A 20,657-nucleotide genomic window follows, 5' to 3' on the forward strand; every position below is an offset into this window, starting at 1 on the left:
CTGGAGGAACATGTTTAAACGTATTCCCATCATGTCACTGATATACTACCAAAGTTACTGTGTTTGTTTATCAATAATCCAATCAGATCTCACCAATCCTTTTTAAGAAAAGCAAAGTGCTCTCAATTAAACTGTTGTGGGGTCAACACACATGTCGTTGTTTGATAGACACTTCAGGAAAAATAGGATTCAGGTTGCCTTGGCTTGTCCAATCAGTAATTATACTATTCTCCAAAATACACTTGATATGCTGCTGGTATGTTACCACCAAAGGCCAACCACACCTGCAATTAGATAAAACATACAACGTCCGAGAATCCTTTGTTGCACTTTAAATGAAAAAGCCGAGTGTTGATGCACTGATATTAACTGAAATTAACTTTGTAAGCAAAGCATTCTTGGCTTGGAGGAGATTACATAGAAGCCTTTATCTACCTAAAGACATTCCATTGGGCTTGCAATAGATAGCACAATTCAATTTACACAGAATATCTCAACCTAACAGGTTGAATGGAGAAGAGGGGCACAGCGCAAATGTGTATCTAATAGGATGAGCACAAGGTGTAGAACAGGTTGATTAAACATTCCAACAGCATAGACAGAGGTAGGGGAAAGAGGAACTGTATAACAATCGTCTGAATGGAGGGTCAACTGGCTGGCTCTGGTATCAACAAGACAAGGCAAGGCCCAGGCTGATCCTCTATTATACACTGTACATAAGGCCCTTTTGATCAACAGGAATTAAGTCAGTCTGTTTGAGTAGACACCTTTTGCCATAATGGCCATTACAACATTTTGCTGGGAAAATAAAGGGCATGTGAATGGGCTGATTGAGCAAACGTGGGTGGACATGCTTGCTATGGTCTTTTTGGGCATTTACACGTTCATTCACTCATATTCCTACTGTAGCTGCAGGCCTTACCGACGCCCGGTGTCAATCCTTGTTAGATGAGGACCTTCCTCATCACCACCTTCCCTTTCCCCTTTCATGTCCCCAGTAAAAGACCCTTGCCTTGACTTTAAAAAAAAAAAAACATGCAAATGCAGTGCCATGAGTTTTACTTCAGTCTGATAATTATTCTGTTTCTGGTATGCCAAAACGCGATTTCCTAGAGTCAAAAGTTTAGCTAGCAGCTGCTTTTGCCAATCCACACAAATTACCTTCAATATCTAATGTATCTAAGGTTTTAATCCATGGACAAAAGCTGCCACTGTGTGGCCCTGATACATGGAATTATTTGTGTGTAAAACAAGGATTTGCGTGCCATTCTGCCTGCAAATCCCCATTCGTCAAGCAAGGATTTGCTGGCAGAATGGGTGCAAACCCCCATTTTACACGCAAATAATTTCATGAATCAAAGCCTTTGTGTAAAGCCTCTGAGTGTACAAATACCAGAATGGTGGTGAACCCTGCATGTTAGAATGCCTATGTAGTCAGCACTTTTTTGTTTACAGTTATTCATTTCCTTACAATCAGCTCTTGAGCAAACCGCAGACATTTTGCCACTATATTTTCTCTTGCCTTAGTTAGTCGTGCACCTATTCTGGCGAGATGCTTTATTGGACTTGCCAACATCATCATTCATCTGCCAAAATAATTGCATATTCTGATTAATATCTGCCCTTGGTGGTTTTGTTGCGTTGAATAACAGTCTGTAGTTCTTTCTTGGATCTTCATGTTTCTCTAAAGTATGTGGGAAATATGTTGCCACACTTCAAAGATCCAACGCATACACAAGCTACTTGATGATGACCCAACATTGTGATTGCAGACCTGGTCATGATAGACAACTGGGCCTGTGATCTTAAGTTACAGCAGCGACAGGACAATCTGGAGTTTCAGGGCCTGATTCATGAAATTGTTTGCACAGTTCTAAGTGACTTTGCACTGCTGAAAAGTGACTTTGCACTGCTAACACAAACCCTGATTCATGGAACGGTATTGTTGCAGTCCAAAGTCAGTGCATAGTCATGTTTTCAGTACAAAATTCCTTTGCACGGACTTTGCACTGCAAAAATAGACTTTTCACTTTTCAATTTTCAGCAGTGCAAAGTCACTTCGACTGTTCAAAAAATTAATTCCATGAATCGGGCCGAAGGTACTGATAGACTCATTGTTGCAGGGATGCAGTGTATTCCTTTACAAAATGCTGGAGCTTTGACTTCAGAAACTGGCACAGTGCAGGCCATCCCAGCAGTGATGAACAACTGAGCATGTCCATTAATCGGGGTGTGTACACCATGATAGTGGCACCCCATTTCACATACAGATGGGCTGCATGGAAGATGAGCGCACTGATCATTTTGCACTTTTTGGCTCTGCCGTTGAAAGAGGAGACCGCTGTCTTGGTCAGGTTCAAGCTATTATGGTGTCTTTGCTCAATTCCCTTTGTCATTGGAGTGACGGCAGTGACTGAGTCAAGCTACAAATCAAGGGATGACACCATGATGCTTTGGATTCTCTCTGGTTGAAAGAACTCAAGTACCCTCACATACTTGTCAAAACCCCACCATCATGACTATTCTGAGGCAAGCAGATCTTCTTCATGTCTCCTTGATTGTGGAGCGCATCAGCAGATGTAGCAAGGTAGGCATGCTGATCATATGGAAAGAATGGGGTGTGGGCAATGATAGTGTACCTCATCTTCTAAGCATAGTGTTTCATTCTTCAAATTGGTGGAAGTCAGCAAAACATAGAGGAATTGTCACATTTAACTTTCACAAGACTACTTGCCAGGTTTTCTCGCAAGAGTGAGTTGAGGCTTGACTTGGCTTCATTGGGCCTCATTACGACCCAGGCGGTAATCTGCCGACATTACCGCCATGGCGTAATGAGCTTTTACGCCGTGGGTCGATGGCGTAAAGAGCGCCACATTACGACCCATCGCGCATGAGCATTACGCCATGGCGGTAATGTAAATAACGCCATGGCGGAAAAGGCCCCTACCGGCATCGTAGGGCGAGCAAGGTGCACTTCCGCCACCGTAAGTAGCGGCCACCGTAATTAGCGGCCACCGTAATTAGCGGCCACCGAAATTAGCGGTGGCCGCAATTAGCGGTCACCGTAAAAAGCAGAACCGGAAATAGCGTCATTGCGGCGGAACGGGAAACAGCACGTCGGCCATCTTTAAAAACACAATCCATTGCCATCCTTCCGAACAACACCAGATCCAACCCTGACACCTGTCCCAACCCATCACCCACCCCTCCAACCACCCAAAAATGCCTAAAGTTGTTAAGAAAGATAGGTGCCTCAAACAAGACATGCCATAGTCACTGCAGTCCATTCATGTGTAGCACAATGTTGCCCTAGAGTGTAAATGCAACACATTAGCTCGACACTGCCCATAGCCACATGCGAGCTCCACCCTGTATACCACACAAAAAGGAGACAACCTGCATGCCCCTGCCTGAAATCTGCCTCATCTACTGACCAGATGCATGTCAATCATTGTCATTCCAAAGTCCGCAGACCCATTAATAATGCCCTCCCTCCTTTGCTCCACCACAGGCACAGATTCACACCCCGAGGACCAGGACACCCCTGCGATGAAGAGAGCCAAGAAGGCCAATAATACCATCCTCGCACCCTCAACCTCAGCTGCAGTGAGGCAGACCCCTCAACAAGCAGAATCCACTGCAAGCAAACCGGACGGCCCATCGGCAAGCACCCCAGTAGGCAGCAGACCAGCAGCAGCAGCTCCACCTGTACCAACATTGCCTGCCACAGAAGGCACCGGGTCTGCGGCCAGCAGCAACATGGGTGAAACAGCTGCAATTGCTGCATGTTCAGACTCTGACATTGAGGAGCACGAAGTCAGAAGCCCCACTGACCTTCTACACTCCCCCTGTTTGTCAAATGCCAGCCCCCATGAGGATCACACACAGGGGCACACAGAGGAAGAGGAGTGGCCTTCTACCCCATGCCCAGTCCTCAGTCCACAGGAGGGGAGCAGCCCCTCCATCACACCACCAGCACTGGGCATGGCCCAGCAGGGGCAGCAGTCCCTCGAGGACATCATAGAACGGCAGCAACATCTGTCCACGATGCTGACTGAGCATACTGCGGAATGTGTGGGGGCTAGGGCAACCATTGAACAGGCCACGGAGACCCTAAGGGCCGAAATAGCGCAGAGCACTGCCACCCTGAGGGATGCTATGCAGGCCATGTCTAGGGACATTTGTGGTGAACTTGTCGGGTTGCGTTGTGCGCTCACTGAGCTCACCCACATCCTACAGGACGTGCATGCACGGGGGCAGGCAGAGACATCCTCCACTGCCAGTTCTGCACAGATCAGCCCCGTCCGACATTCCGGACGGAACCTGCGGTCCACAGCCAGGGGTGCCCCGGGGGCCGGGAGAGGGGGCTTGTAACAGCCTGTGGCCACTGTCACAGGCATCTGTTGACACTTACATGGGGTGTGTTGGGGTGTGCAGGGGGGAGGGGGGAGGTGGGATTGGGTGTGTTGGGGTGTGCAGGGGGTAGGGGGGAGGTGAGAGGGGGTGTGTTGGGGTGTGCAGGGGGGAGGTGGGAGGGGGTGTGTTGGGGTGTGCAGGGGGGACGGGGGAGGTGGGAGGGGGTGTGTTGGGGTGTGCAGGGGGGAGGGGGAGGTGGGAGGGGGTGTGTCACGACGTTTTATGATTGAAATACACTTTTTGCTTTTCCGAAAATGAAATGTGTGGACATTTTCATTGCATATGTGTGCTTTATTGGTGTACAGTCCACAGTGTGCATGTCCCAGAGACACACAGTGCCCCAAGTGCAGTCTCCATGTGATACACACCAGCCGTGTGTGCTAGAAGCAGTGGTTGATGATATTTTGGAGCATTGCACGCCCCTCCTGTGCATCGCCTCCTCCATGGGGTGCCGCCCCATCTGCACCCTCCTCATCCTCATCGTCAGGTGGTTGCAGCTCTGCGTCAGGGGGCAGGGGCACATTCCGTCTGACGCATATATTGTGTAGCATGACACATGCCATGACGATCTTTGCCACCTTCTCATGGCGGTACAGGAGTGCCCCACCAGACCTGCTGAGGCATCTGAACCGTGCCTTCAATAGGCCGAATGTCTGCTCTATGACCACACGGGTACGTGTATGTGCACGGTTGAAGTCCTCCTTGTGCTGGTTCTGCGGGTTCCGGACTGGTGTAAGGAGCCACCTCTTCAGGGGATAGCCTGAATCACCTGTATGTAGGCGAGAATGTATGTGTCAGTCATGACATCTGATCAAGAACACGATGTGCCACCATGGCTTGCATCCAACTGTTACTTTGGCTCACTTCTACATGCACTAATTGATTCACACAATGCAACCAGTAAATGCTCATGGCTCCCATGGCCTGTTTTGCATGCCATCACCCAAATGTATGCAGAGGGGTGGAGTGCATTGTGAGTGCCCATCCACTGTGTCCGTTCATGCCGTTTGGTTAGTTGGCCTGGCACATGTCCTGTGATGGCAATGCGCACATCATTGCAACATTTCTGTGGGCCTCATCATGACCCCAGTGAGCAATGCTGATGTAGACAGGGACATTTTGGGGGCCCTGCTGTCTGTGTAATGGTGTGTTGATGTTTCTGTCCGTCATATGCCTCCTTCGTGGGCAGTTATGGGGGACAGGCCTATCGGTTGATGGTGTTTGGTGACGTGCATGTAGGTGCTTTTCATTGTTGACAATGTGGTCTGATTTGGTAGAATGCACTTGCAGATGGTTGTGTCATGGTTGGGACACAACCTCATTCACATGGTAGGGCTGCATACATTGGGTATTGGCTTTACTGGTGTTGGGTGGAGTTTGGGTTGCTTTAGGGTATCATCTGTCTCCGTTCTCTCTGCTACTCACAGCCAATTGGTGTATGCATCATTCCCCCCCCTTTCAGCCAGGTGGAGTATGCATCGGTACGTCATTCACCTACCCACTTCACATTTCCATGGTCATGACATTGGACTCACCGAGTAGCCAGGATCTTGGGCCTGCATGTCGCTCCATGTAGCGTGGTATTGTGGAGTTCCTCAGGACCATAGAATCATGGGTTGATCCGGGGAATCGGGCACAACAATGTGTGAGGATCTTGTTGGAGTCACAGACCATTTGCACGTTGATTGAGTGGAACTGTTTCCGGTTGCGGTACGGTACCTCCATGGCACGTGGAACCACCAATTCCACATGGGTGCAGTCGATGGCACCAATGCAACCAGGTATGCCGGCTAGTGCATGGAAACCCACTTTGGTGTTTGCAATCTCCTGGGCAGTCCGTGGTAATGAGATGTGGTCGTCTGTGTGCTTGAGGAGGGCATCGAGCACTTGGATGAGTGTTCGTGAGAATAATGGTTGTGAGATGCCATGCAAGTGCCCCACTTTGTGCTGGTAGGTGCCTGTGGCCAGGAAGTGGAGTACAGACACTACCTTCAGTCGGGGTGGGATGGCAGTTGGAGTTTCTATCATGCTGACGATGTCGTTGTGTGTCATGTCTACGATGGCAGTGATGGTGTCCCGGTCCAAACGGTACAGGCTGTGGATCTGCTCAGCAGTGAGGTTGAATGGATTGGCTCTGATGCGTGGGATTGGGGGCTGCCTGCGTGGTGGCACTGGCTGTGCTGGTGGGGCTTGCTGAGCCTGCCTTGCCCTCCTTCTCCTCCTGCGTCTCCTCTGTGCTGCCTGTTGTTGTTGTTGCTGTTGTAGCACTTGCATTGCTATCAGGTCCTCCAGCCCCAACATTGCTAGTCGTATTGGTATCATTGTGGAGTGTGACTGGGTGTGGGAAGGGGTGGGGTGTGCTCTTTTTGTATTTCCTGAGTCTGTATTGCCTTCACCTGTGCTGTTTCTGTGCACCTGTGGCAGCTGCATTCACTTTACATGGCCATTTACGGTTGGTTCGCGATGGCGTAATTAGCACCATGGCGGTAAGGTACTTAACGGGCTGGGTGATGGCGTTAGGTGCATGTCCGTTTGGGTCGGCATTCGCGTACCTTTCCGCCATGGCGCTAAGTATGGTGTGGGAGGTCACGTGGGCGCGCCCTTGGCGCAGTTAGCGGCAGCGTTAACTACGATGCCGCTAATGGCATCGTAGTAAACGGTCACGGGTCATGATCGGACCTAGCGGAAAACGATGGCGGTAACCATTTACCGCCATCGTTTTTCATTTAGCGCCAGGGTCGTAATGAGGCCCATTGTAAAGCAATATGACCCAATCGGTGGGGGCATTATCGAGTCATTACTGCCCCCACCACGAGGGTCATATAGCTATTAGTACCCCGGCCTGCAATATCTGTGTGACTGGGACACGAAAATCATTTTTGTTTCTGTCCTGAAATGCTGTGGCGTTTTCCCTTTCAATGGCGGCCATCAGGAGCAAACATGCTGGGAAAGTAAGTGTTCCCAGCGCGTCCGCTCCCGAAAAAAAGGAACAGAAGGTAAGTGGGGTTGGGAGAGCCGGAAGGTCAGAAAAAAAGTAAAGAAAAAAAATGTGCCTGCGTCCCTGGATGGCCCTGCTCTGAGTCTCCACATGGCTGGAGGCTGCCATCGTCCCCCACCGTGGACGAAGGAGCAAGAAGGTAAGTGGGGGTGGGGAGGGTAGGGAGGAGGGAGGAAAGGGAAAGACATAAATAAAAAAAAGGCCTTACCCGAGTCCCCGTTGGGGGGCAAAGGCAGCCTCTCAGCCGTGGGGAGGCTCGGAGCAGGGATGGCCTTGCTTCGAGCCTCCTCATTGCTGAGGGGCTGCCACGCCCCCCACCGAGGACAAGGCGGCTGGAATTCCAGCCGACAATCGAAGGATTCTCGGCCGGGTAATGACCCTGCGAGAGCCAATCAGAATGTGTGTCGGTACAAATAATTAAAAGGACACACGCTGTTCTGATAGTTGCAGTCAACATAGGACAAAATCAATATCTCTCTTACTAGTTAGTAGAAATAATCTGCGGCTGTTCTGAAGTTACACAGGAGTTCCGGTTAAGGATACCCAAGAGATACAGCAGGATGCATCAGACTTCAATCAAGCAAATTGTGCCACCAACCAGCAGTGAGGGGATGCCCACGTGTGGAAACAGCAGATGTTGAAGTGAGCGGAAACGGTCACGAGCGGAATTCCACTACTTTTATTTTTTACTCTTGACAGTTCTACTACTTTTGAAACCATGTTCACCAGTCTGTAACAGTTTAATTTAAGTTAAAGCACACTTCTCAATGTTACCACTCGATAGCGGTCACAGCTAAACTTAACAGTGCATTCACGTACAGTCCTGGATGACCTCTCAGCCCGTATGGACTGTAGCTAGATTCAATTAAGCCATGGGATGAGAGTAGAGCTCCTTATAACAATTGTCTGATCACAAATGTCTGTGATTTATGGAAAACCTCTCAGATTGTTACCTTATTCTTAACTGCTTAGGAAATACCGTTGAGCCCCAAACAATTCACAAGTTACTTTTTTAGTATCTGGTGCCTTTTGTCCCTTCATGTCTCGGGACATGTAGGCAGTGTAGTAGGAGCCATAGTGACTTTTTGCTTGGACTATTGTAATGCACTCCTGGAGTTACTTCAATGAACCTTATTAGCTGACTCCAGATGGCTCATATCTGAGTAATTTCTTGATGTAGGAATGTATAATGTGCAAGCTGTCCACAGGAACCTAATGTGGCATCCAGCAGAGTAGTCAACTCCCCTTAACATTATTTTCATCATTTTCAAAAGCATCAATGGGGCAGCTCCTGCCTCCCTCAAGGACTACATCTGAGGGAGCACCCCGGATGGAACCATGGTCAATGGAGAATCCCAGACCATTCAACCCTAGGGCTCTTTCCAGATAAAATGAGATATAAAAGGGGGCGACACAGACTTTAGAATAACTTGCCAAATTCTATTCATGACAGCACTGGTTTTTCTAATGTCAGGCCCTTGGTGATAAAACATATGCTCAGGTAAGTGCTAAGTTTGGGTCTTGTGGCATAAAGATCAGCAAGTAGAGGTGACTGATTTCACAAAAGGTGATATATAAATTATTCCAATTTACTGAGAGACTAAGAGAAAAACAGAAAAATACAGGGTGCGTCTCCTTTTGCCCATTCATCTCAGTTGGATGTCAACCAGCAAAGCTGCAACCCCTTAAAACATGTGTTGCGCCTTGCTCCCCTCTTGCTTACCCTGTCTACCGCCACGGTCAGAGTTACACTACTTTTTATGGTACACTCTACCACTGGTTAACAGGTTGTTTTGAGACACCCTTAGCCAGATGGACTTAGAGTCTACCAATTGACAAATGGTATTCATTTCCCTGTTAGGGATGCTGGTGAGGGCTAATCAGGGAAATGTCAGGTAAACTAGGATAGTAAAGATAAAAAAAATATGCAGAAGCGTGCACTAGGAGCTTATTATGAAACATTTGGCCTCAAACTGAAATAACTTTGTAAAATGTAAAGGGTCAGTCGCTTTCTGGGCATTAACTGATGGGACTGCATTATACAAAGGCTAACAATGTTGTATCAATATCATATAAGAACATAATTGTTACAACACACAAATAAGCAATGCACATATCTTCCAAATATTAGGTGTTGACATTCACACTGTACAATGACTTTCATGTTTACCAAAATCGAAGTTAGGTTCTCTGACTTTTTTAATGTCTTTTTTAATATTCCTATTCTGAATGCATTCAGAAAAATTGATGCATAGCAAAGCAACATACCATCTGCTGGCAAAGATCACAAGAAACAGGAGATCTTCTGGGCTACGGAAAATATGTATTGCCAATTAAAAATCCTGAGGTTTGAAAAACAGTGACTACGATTAAAAGAGCAAAACAGATGTTTTCCCAGTCTGAGTTCATTGTAATGAAATGCTGACCTACCATCCAAGGGATCAAAAATTAGTGAACATCATTCCTGTTAATGAGAATTAATCATGTTTGGTACATTTTGCTCTGGAGGCTATCATAAAATGTGTGCTGTTCTATTCTCTGTTGTGCCCCTGGAAAATGAGCAAATGCTTGGTAACAGATTTAAATACTGTCTAAAATGTGAAAAAGAAAAGTTGTTCATCTTTCCTCTTTTGTGTGATCAGTTTAATTATTAAGTTTATAAAATTGAGTTTCAAAGAACATTTTCACCTGTTGAATAAAAGTACACTTTTAGAGTGCCTAGACATAAATAATATATGGATGTGACATTCAGTGTACGTCATCAACAATTGCAATACCAGCCGACACGTGTTACTTGCCATGATGTGAGATGCATTTTCCCTCATTGTCAATGTGCCTAAAATGAAATTAACTTACGTCTTCACTCTCTCCACGATGTGGAACTTAAGGCAAATGGGGCTGTCCATGCATTCGTGTTTAACCCAAGCCGAGTGCATTGTGGTGCATGGTGATGTTTTAAGGCTAGCATCACACTTGCACATGTTTGAATGGGCAAGTGGATGCAATGTGGCCCTCCGAAAGAGGAGCAATCCTGTGATATGGGTTTCAATGTCACATTCACAAGCGCTGGTTGGAATGTGCTTCTTTAAATGTAATGTTGTATTTATCATAGAACTACATAATTGATTATGCAAGCTGCTGCCATAGTTAATGCTGTATTCAACTAGCCTTGTGGCTTGGATGGCTGAAGGTAAAAGTCGTTCCTCCCCATGTTGTCTGAAATGACCATGCCATTCTATGCCATTTTTATTATATATATATATTTTACAGTACCAAATTGAGTCCACTATGTTCACCTACACTTCTTTGTATTATAATAATTTCATATGCAGTTCAGTAAACTGGTGTTTTCTGTGAACAGTTTAGTATTCCATTATGACCAATGCCTCTGTTTTCCAAGTATTCAATCACAGAATTTAAAAGTCATGCTAATGTTAGGGTTTGTAGCTATCACCAACTGGGTCTTATTTGAAAAGCTGCAAGTTGCGAATGGATGCTGTATTAAGCACTCTGCAGAAGGTTAATATCTCCACTAAAACTGCCATTCATTTCCAAAATGTAACACTACCCTTAAGAAAGCTAAGATATTAAACGATTATTAAGAAACATGTTGCAATAAATAGACACGATTAGGATTATTATAATTGACCACAAATGCCACAACAACCTTGGTTGTCAGGCTCTTGCATGTGTGTCATTTTATTATTGGGGCAAATATTATAGATACATGGAGAGATTATGTCCAGCTCTTGTAGCAAGTTAATGCAAAGAAACGCTTAGGGAAGGATGCCCTCTCCTAACGATGACTCTGACACTTTTGCATCGTACTCTTTGTGCCCATTGCCCCTCGCGTTTTATTCGTATTCACCTTTACACCAACACCATGCTTGCCCCTTTCCTCGATCCATATTTATGCCATTCTGGCCCTCGATCTCTGAGCTCCTTCAGACCTCTAGTACTTAACAGTTGACCAGCGACGCACAGTATCATCTTCTTCTCTTCAATCCACCCTGTTATCTATGATGAAGCACCCAGAAGAAAATAAACGTTCATATGCATACAGTGTGTCTCTAGCTCTGTATTTCTACTTTCCAAGGAAAGATCCTCCTTTTCAACTGAGTTGACGAGTTAAACAGAGCAACACTTCCAGTAACAAGCATCCTCTCTATTTCTTCATGGGTACTGAATGCACACAGTCTGTTCATTGGATCTGTCTCCTAGCTTCCTCTTTATTCTGTATATGTCCAGCAATGTGAGACAGCAAGAGCTTGAGAGCTGCTTCGTTTCACTCTCATAGTGGTGCTACCCAAGTATTGCCATATGGATGCAGAGTCAGGACTCTGGGCCCAGACAGTGATTATCAAAGTTACTTGGAGACCTGGGGGGACTACCCACGTGGAAAATCAAAGCCCCTGTGTACACTTAACAGAACGAATGTATTGCCAAACACCATTGTGGTCTCTTTATGTTTTGTCTGTGGCAGTACAATTATGTAGTAAGTGAGGCATTAATAGCTACTTATTACATGTTTCACAATACGCAAAACTCTGACATGAAACCATTCATCATTTTACTGTCTAACATGGCACGCTTATGAATATTGGCGCTCTCTGGTGCATGCTGCACACAATGCCTACCTTTCTACATGAATAGGTTCCCATACTGGAAAGAACTCTGCAATGCAAAGCTGTTTATAGCAATGCATTGCTTAATGAACTATGTATTTCATGACATTTCTCCCAATGACCTCTGATAGTTTTCTGCCAACATTATAATGACAATCCCTTGTAGAAGCTTTTCATGAAGAGTAAATGCACTCGTGATTTCATCAGTGATGTCATCAATGGCATTTGTGATGTCATCTTTGATGTCATGGTTGTTAGTCTCAGCAGTGCACAGTGGTGGTGCGAGTTATGGTTGTTTAGCTTACCATAACTGGCAAATTTCTGGGGAGTTTCCGTTTTACTTGTAACCATAACATCCCTTTAACAACGTTTTTTCACTGAATTTCATAGGTTTTTATTAGTGAAACTTAACCATAATGTTCCTAGAACAATGTTTCTTCACTGAATTTCATGTTTTTATTGTTGCAACTTAACCATAACATCCCTTTAACAAATTTCTTTCACTCAATATGTCAATAGTTGTTTTCAGTTTCTCAGTGAGTGAAAAACATGCTCAATACTTTGTAAGTGTCATCAAAGAATGATTGGTGCCAGGGATAGACAGTAAACCAATGGAGGACCTGGAAATAATTTTCAAAGTGACCCCATATTACACACTTTTAGCTACCTCAACCCTTTTCCCAGGACAACATTTAAACATGAAATACAAAATAGAGCCAGAGTGCAAACGGACACCAAAAAATCTGTACAGTGCCTTGTAGGCCAATCCAGCCCTGATTGCTACCCTTTTCGCTCACCTCATCCCCATCCATCCCCCCTCCAGTATCAAAAGTAGTTCACAGCTATGCTCTGTGCTTCCAAGAGTGCGGGGTGGGTGGGAACACTCTAGTTACCAAACACGATGTGCACCTCATAATGATCTTCTGCACAAAAACCCTGGCCTTCCCAGACCCTGTGTCCCCAGACTTTCCTCTTCAAGACCCAGGAAGGCTACAATTGGTTTGTTGCTCAGCTGTTTCTAAATTCCAGCATGGGTAACCTGGACTCATCTATCCATATAGCAAACATTAAGTCTCTTCCTCTCCCAAATTACAATGTGTAAAGTACGATAATATGTTAATCGAACGAATATTCCATCACTACGGAATCCACCAACAATGTTCGTGAGCTACTGCCATGATTAAACATTGGAATAAATACAGTGACAATAACAAACCCCTTTTGTGCTTGGTGCATTAAACAGTGCTAGACCAGAGTGTGCTGCGCTTTCCATGCAACTTTCTTGCACATGGTATATCCACAACCCTTCCAGCAACACACACACCAATCTGGAATATTCACACTTTCAAACCGTGTAACCTATTTTACCATGCTATTACAATGCTATTGAAGTCTTACATTATGCTCTGTTTTCTTTTGTAGTGGCATGTTTTTACGAAATCAAAACCTATCGCCTCTGTCTATAATGACTGAGAACAAGCTCCTTTTGTTTTTGCGCAAGTCAGCAACAGTTCGAAGGACACAACTTGTAAAATAGCCAGACAAAATGATAACATTTAGTATATTGAGAGTGAACATTACAAAAGTTAAATTACAATTCTGTGATCTGTTGTTCAGAATGCTTCTTCATTGACAGAATGGCACAATGGAATTTCCCAAAAGTTGACGTTCACATAATAATATTATTGGAAATGAAAACAACCAGAATGTTCTATGCATAATAACTAATTAAACAACATGCAAAGTAGCCTTGCTCTGGGTTGTTAGCTATAGCATATTATAACTGTTAATCATTTACGTTCCCCAAACACCACCAGTATAAAGCGTACTAATATAAAAAGCGTTTTGTCCCATGGAACATACCGTTGTATCCTACAGACTCCTAAAGTCTGAGGTTGGGGCACTGGGCAGTGGGTAAACATTATCCGTGGGCAGTGGGTTTGCTTTTCCATCACCAATGTTCTCAGTTAATTTATAATAACATCTGTCTGTACTACAACCTGAAACGTTTATATCTTTCTCCTTGTTTTCTGCATATACTTCTCCATCCTATTGCAAGCTATACCCAGCGCTGCTCAATGCTCCACCTTTCGCCAGGTCCTGCACCCGATATGTAGCCGGATATCGGGATCTGACAAGCAATAGCACCAAATAGCCCTCACAAACAAAATCTTTGAAAAGAAAAACCAAAAAACAAACAAAGCGCTTTCCCCACTACAGTGGGAAGTGGGGGGCGTTTTGCCGCACACAGCACATTAGCCCCATGAACACTTTTCTGGCTCCACCCCCTACCTATACAACAGGCAACAGGAGCCAAGGCAGACCCTCTGCGAGCCTGAGGTCTCCCTCTCTAACCAAATATGCTCTGTGCAGTGTTGCCAGCTTGTCGACCTTTGTGCTACATTTAGCGAAAAGCATGATCCCCTACTGACTTTGTGCTGAAAAAGCAGCTAATGAGAAATCTAGCTCTTATCTTCTTTCAGTGTGGAGAGTTACATTTCTTTCGATTGGTTTGGAGACTCGCGTCATGTACACAACTTTCCCAACCAATATAAAAAATTGTAACTCTCAAAAACAATACAAGTGATATTACGTTGACCCGCGGTGTTGTGCGCCTCTTTAATTGATTATGAAAGGGTCCTAGAAAAGTTGTTAGTTGTATTTAGAGTGACGATGGAGTGTGCACAATGTAAATCTGAAAATTGAGAGGCAAGAAAGCCAACAATAGCAGACATGAAAAGGCACGGGAAGCAAAGTCAATGGGAACACATCCAGGTACATGGAGTTTAGCCGTGTGTTGCTTCCATCAATGTTAGCATGTTGCATGTCTGGGTCAGTGTCGCTCTTGGCGCTTGTTAGACTTTAGCACAGTAAGTACATTTTACCACAGTTGGTCTATGTTGGCAATTCTGCTTCCATTCGTTCTCCTGCCCATATTGCATATTGCATTTTGTACACGGTCACGCAAACAATGCGTTTGGTAAATGCCATGAATATATCACATTTTATTAATGCTACAGTGATATGGGCACTGACCCTTTGGCAATCACCCGTCATGAACATGGCCAATTATGCAAATTAGGCGATTATGTAATTAAGCTACTTCTAGCTACTTTTAGGACAGCCAGTAGATACTTTCCTTACTAACCAGTTTGCTACACTGGCTCTGTGTGACCACACTGTGCACAGCGTACTCGCACAGACCACATTACCTCATAGCACCCAGGTTGGCCGTGAGTTAAAGACCTTGTGATTGACCAAAAAGCAGAATCCATTTTGAAAACATAATTATCATCGAGCCACCATCTTTCCGGGCTTGCTGAAACTTGTCTTTCTCAAATGAATTGTGGTATTTGCATGTTCGCATGTCTTACTATATTTTGACACAGACGGTGCTCGCTTGAACAGTACAGAAACCATAGCAAAAAAAGCTTACTATGATTTGTGTACTTTTCAAGCAATTAAACACATTGCGCCATTTTCAAAATGTAATTTTTAACATTTCCTTTCATTGGAGTTCAACTGGCACCTCCACTCCTTCTGAAATCTGCCTCGTCGGAACTCTGCCCCCTCCTCCAAACCCCGCCCCTGCACCGGCCCTTGTGGAATCCCTCTCCACATTTCTTGCATTTCCACCACTTCCTACACCTACTTAACATCCCTCACCTTTTATACAACTCGTGCTCTGAATTACTCCCCATGTTGTCAAGTGTGTGTTCAATATATGTGGTTTGTTTTTATAATTACGTTTCAACCAATTATCAGTTATAGAGCAACTTGCTGGCTGCACTACCATTTTCTGCCTTTATTATTTGTTTGATTTATTTATTTATTTGTATTCTTATGCATAGCACTTTCCACTTCTCTCCACCCCCATGCCCTTTCACCCTTTTCCTCTCCCATGCACTTGCACGTTCTCAATGTCACTGGGCCTAGTAAGATTGTTGTTTAGTTCTCCTCTCCCTTCCCTCTTTGTGCTCTCTAACACTTCTGTACAAGCTCGATACAAATAAAATATCAGTATCAATTGCTATATTTCATTACAAAACAGTGACTAAAATGACTCTTATTGTATTATCTCGACAGATATCTTCTACCGTACTGCATGTGCCACAGTTTCCAGCTACAATCCGACAGATCTTTTAAACCAGCATTGGAACATAATTATCCACAGAATTTTATGGGACAACCGACATAGGCCAATCTGTCCTTAAGCGGTATCTCTCCAATCCTTCACTGCTGCAACATGAAGACACATGAGAAATATTGTTCTTCGTAATCAGCATTTCATGCAGAAATTGGAAACCACAATTGATTCATGCAAAGTTCCTTACCTGTAATTTCCATGGGGGAAAAATGTGTTGATTTTGTGGATTTAATAATGTATTGCAAACTTTCTTTGTTAAATAAAAGCACTTGTTACATTAAAAAGTATTACTGTTTCCTTAATAAAATGTATATGTCAATACCATTTTTGGCAAGAAACAGAATGTTCCTCTATATGAGGATATCTATGTTTATCTTCCTGGTTCTGCGTTACGTAACGTTTTGGCATAAATGATAACGAGGCACGTTTCAATACGATGCCCACAAACGTAATCAAAACAAGTGGAGCAGATTGTTCAGACTATTTATATCAGCTTCAGGAGCTGCCCATCTCCATTATTGCCTCAAGGCAATTTGAATTTAGGGCAACACATCAACTGTTAACATTAGCACAAGATCACTAAACTCAATATGTTGTTTTCGCATGTATGAAAGTGAGTAACAGTAAGGTAAAATGCATAGAAAAACGTGTATAATTGATCACAGTGTGCTTAACAGAAGATGCCTGAACGAGCAGAACAATACATTTTTAAACACACTTCCCCCTTCATTTCACAAAAAATGTCCACTGTGGTGTACTTACCAAAACAACACAGAAATCACGCTCAACCTTTACAAATAACCGCACAAAGCACATCCTCAAAGTTCTCATTGACAGTGTCACGCTCCTCAAAAGGAACATGTTTATATTAATTTTTACCAGAATAAAAACACTAACAAAATGAATCAGTAAACTACAAAAACTATTTCAAAACATGCCAATGTCAAAAAGGATACAATGCAAACTCCTATGCAGATGACAGCATTCACACAACCAACACAACCAACACAGAGCCATATTTAAATGAAAACACATACACACAGGAGCATAAAAACCCAATTGCCGTACATAGCAGATATTACATTTATAGACAACACTATTATGGCAGAAGAACCCCTCATTGAAAAAATGTGCCCAACAAACTTACAATCAAATCTCCAATCCTCCAAACCAATCTGTCCACTCTAAAAATGGCCCTGCACCTCAATGTGTAATGTATGAAAGCAATCCCTCAAACCTGTATGCCAATTCCTCAATCACTAAGTGAAAGTAAACGAGAAAAGTAGGATACAACCTTTGAAAACCATTCCATTACACAATGCACTGGACTGCGAGGACCATCATTAGTCTTCATTTCAAAAACTATTTGCAAAGGCGCCTTCCACCACATGAAAATATTAGCAACACACCATTCCACTCTACCGTATCTTGTCCACAAACTGTACTATGCAAAAAGTCCTACTTGACAACTACAACACTTTAATAACATTCTCCTGCAGGGTCTAGCCAAAGAACTCATTCAAATATTGACCACATCCAAACCAACTATTTTGGAAGAGAATATAATTGATAAAATCCAGTAATCGTACAAAGGAATACCAAAAACCTAACAAATGCAAATCTTCTAATGAACACATATAAAAAAAGAAATACCACAGTTTAGCCCTACAGCCTCCTGCCATGCACCCAAGAGTCTACGAGCTAGCCACAAACACTACAGCATAATACGGCCATGCACTCAAGAATCTGGCCACTGCCACAAACAACACACAACCATTTGCTGTTAACTTCACAACGTAAACACAATCTAAAAATATGAAAGTACACCGCCAACCCTATTTTTCACCAATGGCAATATCACCATATCATCTACATTGCACTCCCTACTCTAAAAATCCCTATTCTCTCCGGCCATGCACCCAAGAGTCTAGGGACTGGCCACAACCACCACAGCTTAATACGGCCATGCAGCCAAGAAGCTAACCGGTGGCTACAACCCACACACATAACCCAGGTTCCTGGATACATTATTGCTGGTATGTCCATATGACACTGCAGTAGTTGTGCTGCTGCCTAGATTCTTCTGTGCAGAGCCTGTCTTTAACCTATCCAAACATCCTTATATCACCTACATTACAGACAGTCGCCAACCCTAATGAAGCTTCCCTGCATTCAGCAGACAATCCGCCCAGCAGTCCTGTCCGTGGACTACTACTGTGTCTGCGTGCTGCTGAGCCCCACAAGGTCTTCTTCCACCTAAACAAATACATCATATCAACCATCTTTCACTCCCCCACCCTTCCCACCCCTCCTTCAAACACCAAATGCCCCAAAACACGTTTCCAAGCCCTGTCCCCCACAGTAGATACAACGTGGTGGCTTTTCAGGAAAATGTGACGTACATCACGCTTTCCTCCAGCCAATCAGTGGGCATGACGTATCTCCGCGTACATCAAACTGCCCCATGGACCAATCAGAGTCCTGTCCGCAGAGCAAACAGGGAAATGGGTCCACGAAGCAGAGCCAGATTTCACACATTTTTTGGCACCAACATTTTGCCTGTTTTTAAAAAAAACTACTGGACGCATTTCCACCAAATTTACAAAAACACGCTTTTGGGACCAAGCCGGCTCCAGGTGCAAATTTGGTGAAAGCCCGTCCAGCAGTTTGGGCTGTAGGTGTGACCAAACCATTTTCCATTCAGTCTATGGAAATAACAAAATATGGGGACCCCCCTATAACTCTGCCCCCCTTCACAAAACCTCACTAAACTTACTAATAGAGAGCGGACAATATACTTTTTTTCCAAAGTTTGGTGAGGATTCGTCCAGGGGGAGCGAAGTTATAAGCCGTTCAAAAAGTGCTATTCCTATGGGTGCAGCAACTTAACCAGAAGTACACGTCCCTGCAACTAAATATTTTTCCTTGAATTTCAAGGGTTTTGTTACAATCTATTGCTCACCTTAAATCCCTGCAACTAAAGGTTTTTCCTTGAATTTCAAGGGTTTTGTTATTGCACACATAATTAACATTAACAATACAGACAATGCAGCTAATCAAAATGCTGTATTATGCCTATCACATTCCCCCCAAATATATCTGTTGTGTATGTACTTAACTTTTAGAAGTATTTACATGTATAGGTACAGTTCATGAATAGTTATTAAAGTGTTACAGTAACTATCAATATATTTTAAAATAAATATGTACAAGACTACTGCCCATATTTATATATATGTAGATATATTTATATTTTATTTAAAAAATGTTGTACCTGCGCCTACCAATGATACATGTGTGACTATACACAGCAATGATTGGGAGAGAGGGGTAACCCACGTGTGCAAAATAAGCCAGTAGAATGTCGGCATCCTTCGACGGAGCTACGCACCTTTGCGCTTAGTACGGCAGCCAATGGTTTCATGCGGTGTGGTTCTGCGCCCACACGTTATATGTGCCAACAAATAATCCAATCACACATTGTGAAGTATGGACGCGAGTACGCCCATGCTGTTTGATGTAACCCGCGTGGACGAATAACCCAATGGTACTTTGACCTCCTGTTATGCGGCTATGCCACTTCCTGCAAAATACGGCAGTCAATCATGGGACGCGCTCTGGCTCCGCACCTACATGTGACTTTTATACGCATCAACAAACCTTCAAATCACATTGTGTGCTGCATAGACGCCACTACGCCCATGCCATTTGACAACATCCGCGCACACTAGACTGTCCAATTAGATGCCGCAAATAATCACCACACCCGCAGAAACATAACTTTACATTAATCATTGCTTTCTGTACTTGCTAGTGATAGGGTTAATGAGTAACTGCAAGCACTTTTGGCACTTTACCATTTAATCTCTTCATCCTTTTTACTCATTTTTCCCAAAATCCAATTTTTCTGTGACTTGTGATTTGTTTAGTTTGTCTATTTCTTGTTTTACTTTTTCATTTTTTGCAACATTGTCTTTTTTGTGTTGTAATTTTTATTCTTTTGTGTTTTCCTTCCCAGTTGGACATTCCAACTTGTCAGACCATTACAGTAGGAGCAGTGAGGATGACATCATCATTTGGGTTGACACTCTTTCACCACCAATGAAGAAGCACATACGAGTGAAAACAATTTCAGACAGTTGCTGCTTCTTTAAAGTGAAGGAACACCACTCCAGGAAACAAGGGGAGGAGGTATTGTGCACCTTCTGCAATAAGACTCTACATCAAAGGCCTTCCAATATTCTGTCTTAAAGTTAGGAACATCGATAATGATGAGTCCTCTGGAACAATGTCGATGATGAGTATCGTAAAGCCCATGAACACCACCTGCGTTCCTTGTATAGACGAAGATGAGCACCACCTGCAGAACCTCCATCCACCAGTACATCAACAACGCCAAGTGGAAATAAAGCATCTACATCATCAGTGGAATCCACTACACTGACTCCTCTGTTACCGACACCCAATCTAA

Source organism: Ambystoma mexicanum, chromosome 8 (genome assembly GCF_040938575.1).
Source record: "Ambystoma mexicanum isolate Mex_15411 chromosome 8, UKY_AmexF1_1, whole genome shotgun sequence".
NCBI lineage: Eukaryota > Metazoa > Chordata > Amphibia > Caudata > Ambystomatidae > Ambystoma > Ambystoma mexicanum.